The following is a 3,419-nucleotide window of genomic DNA, read 5'->3' on the forward strand; positions in this document are numbered from 1 at the left end:
TTTATTTATTTATTTATTTATTTATTTTTGGTGGAACCAGGGATTGAATTCAGGCCCTTGCGCTTGCCAGGGAAGCCCTTATTCTACTAAGCCATCTCCCCGGCCCTACACAGTTTGTGAGAGATAAGCATAGTGATTCCTGTCAGCTCCCCATTCAGTAGAATCTCTAGCATCTTAGTGTTAGAGATTCTTAGTGCTAGAGATTCTTAGTGCTACACATTCCTACCAGAAACACAAATAAAAGATGCTGAGATGTGGCACATGCCTGTCATTCCAGCACTCAGGAAGCTGAGTCAGGAGGATCTCAAATTCAAGGCCAGCCACTGTTACATAGTAAGTTCAAGACCAGCCTGAACTACAGTGCAAGACACTGTCTCCCAAAATTATCCAATCCCCCCAAAACAAAAAGGAAAGCCCTCAACATTATAATTACTAAGTTAGAAAGTGCTGTGGAGCTTGGGCTGCACTGAGTGCCCAGAGGGAGGGGACACCGCCTATCTGGTGCCGAGGCCAGGGCTCCCAGGCGCTAATCCTGGCTCAGATTTCTGCATCCACAGAGCAGCATTGTTCAGCGTGACTCCCTCTGATCAGATTGTAACTAAGATCTCATTAAGCAGCATTAAGGGGAAACCTCAAAGGCAAATTAGCTGCCCAAAGACTGACTGAAAGTTATGCATGCGTGTGGCAGGGGCACATAGCCTGTTCCTGGGCACATGCTGTTCAGAGACTTGATCTTGGTGATGCACTTTTGGATGTGAGCCAGGAGGGGTTTTCCATTCCTTTGTTTTGGGTTTTTGTTGTTGTTGTTGCCATCGCTGTCATTGTTGTATTGTGGATTGAACCCAGGGCCTTTGGGCTTGCTAAATCAAGTCACCCAGGTTGGCCTTGCACTTGGGATCCTCCTGCCTCAGCCTCCTGAATGCTAGGATGACAGGCATGTGCCTCCACAGCCAACCTCACTGTGTCCTTTTAGAAGAAACCACTGTATCCAGATGACTGTTGGGGAAGTCCCCTGGCCTACAGAACTCATCCTGGAAAATGATGTTTTTGCTATTGGCATCTGTGTGTGGCTTCTATTGGCAAAAGAGGCTGAGGAAAAGGAAAAGAGAGAGAGAGAGAGAGAGAGAGAGAGAGAGAGAGAGAGAGAGAGAGAGAGGCTGAGCTCATTTGGAATTAGCTGTCCCTTGGAGCTGCCTGGGGCAGGACAGCTTTGAGGTCAGCTGGGGTAGGCGGTGCAGGAGAGAGCCACACACTTAGAAAGCAGATCTAGATTCTAACCCTGGCTCCCCCAAGCCACTCCTTGTCTGAATCTGGGGGAGAAATGTTCCTCTGACCTAAGCAGGGCGGCACACACTTGCAGTCCCACTGCTTGGGAGGCTGAGGCAGGCGGGTGGCCATAAGGTCAAGACTTTGCTGAACTACATACATGGTGAGACCTTGTCTCAAGAAACCAAAAGAGGCTGACCGCCAGGACACAGAGGGCAGATGGTTGAGGCGGTCACGCCAGAGCTGCAGCGGAATGTTGGCTGCCGGGGTATTTGGCCAAATCGGCAAGCGAGCCATTTCCATCTTTGCATGTGTGAAAGCACAAGGGAGTGGGGTGAAGAGTGAAGACTATGCCTCCCCAGCTATGGGGATCGGCGCGACTACCTCCTGCCCGAAGTGGCCCACATCAAGCAGCTGTCCACCAGCCAGAAGGCCCTGAAGGAGAAGGAGAAAGCCTCATGGAGCAGCCTGACCCGGGACAAGAAAGTTGAGCTGTACCGCAATCAGTTCAACGAGAGCTTCACGGAGATGAATAGGACCACCAACGAGTGGAGGACGGTGGTGGGCGCTGCCAGGTTCTTCACTGGCTTCATGGCCCTCGTCTTGGTCTGGGAGAAGGTCTACGTGTACAGCCCCATCCCTCACACCTTTGACAAGGAGCGGGTGGCCATACACACCAAGAGGATGCTTGACATGAAGGTCAGCCCCATCCAGGGCTGCTCTGCCAAGTGGGACTACGACAAGAACCAATGGAAGGGCTGGGGAGATGGCTCAGTGGAATAAGCACTTCCCTGGCAGGCACAAGGGCCTGAGTTCAATCCCTGGCTCTGAAAAAAAAAAAGAATGAGTGGAAGAAGTGAATCTACCATACTGGACTCCTCCTACAGCGTTGTGTCCCATTGCACTGAGGCTAATAAACCACCTGTGTACACGAAAAACAAAACACTATAAAAATGCATCATATTAACCTAAAGCACAGTTATTTTATCAGATCTCAACATAAAACTTCACTTTGATTAAATGTAACTATCTAGGGCTGGTGAGATAGCTCTGTGGACTAAGTGCCTGCTTAGGCAAGTGCAGGGACCAGGGTTTCATCCTTAGTGCCACATGCGGCGCTTGCCCTGCCCTCGGGAGTGCTGAGCCAGCGACATGTCCAGGTAATCCCAGCACTGGGGAGGCTGAACACAGGAGGATTCTACAAGTCTGAGCTGCCTAGACCCTGTACCAAATATATAATGATTAAAAAAAAAAATAAATGTAACTAGCCAGGCATAATGGCTCATGTCTGATGATTCCATGTCCTAGAGAGCTGAGGCAGGAGGATCACAAGTTCAAGGCCAGCCTGGAAACTTAATGAGGTCGCATTTCAAAATAAAAAGTGAAACAGGCCAGGAATGGAGCTTGGCAGCAGAGCACCGGCCTAGCCTATGTGAAGCCATGGATTCAACCCCCAGGCCTGCAGTACAAAGACAATAGGCACAGGGTTCTCTCATACAATGAAGGGTACATGTTGAAAACTGACCCAGCACTTCACCTTGTGGCCTCTACTAGCAAGTCCGCTACTTCAAGTGCGTGCTCACACCAAGGTGGGGCCCACCGCTCCCTCCTCAGGGAGCACTGTGGTAGTCGTTGTCACGGAGTCAGACTTTCCTACATGATGCTCTGTGCTGGGCTGGCTGCCTGCAAAACACGTCTTCCTGGGGCCGGGGAGATGGCTCAGTGGAATAAGCACTTCCCTGGCAAGTGCAAGGGCCTGAATTCAATCCCCGGTTCCGCCAAAAAAAAAAAAAAAAAAACACACATCTTCCTTTGGCCAGCTCCCTCCACCTTGGGTTCTGTCATGAGGGGCGCTACACAGCCCCAAAGTAGGAAAAGCAAGAAGCAAGTCGGCCCTTCATGTTTGGCTCGCTGGTCCCGGGAGGGTTTACACTCCAGCAGTGCTACTTGGCCCCAGTCACTAGCGTCCTCCCTGACACATGCAAAAGCTGCCTCGCTGCATCGTTTATTCATTTTTTTAAAAAAGTTTTTTGGTTATTTATTTTAAAGAAAGCATAAACATTGTATATTAGTATGGAATGTCAGCAAATCTATCCTTTTTCACCCTTTACTCTGTAATCTGGCCACTCCACAAAATACTTTAGGATTCCTAT

The 3,419-nt window shown here is 49.7% G+C and overlaps 1 pseudogene; it reads left to right on the plus strand.

The window, feature by feature from the left end:
- The first annotated feature begins 1,499 nt into the window (after positions 1-1,499).
- On the plus strand, positions 1,500-2,927 carry LOC101583993 (annotated as a pseudogene).
- The last annotated feature ends 492 nt before the right edge of the window (positions 2,928-3,419 follow it).

Source organism: Octodon degus, unplaced genomic scaffold (genome assembly GCF_000260255.1).
Source record: "Octodon degus isolate 3935 unplaced genomic scaffold, OctDeg1.0 scaffold00204, whole genome shotgun sequence".
NCBI lineage: Eukaryota > Metazoa > Chordata > Mammalia > Rodentia > Octodontidae > Octodon > Octodon degus.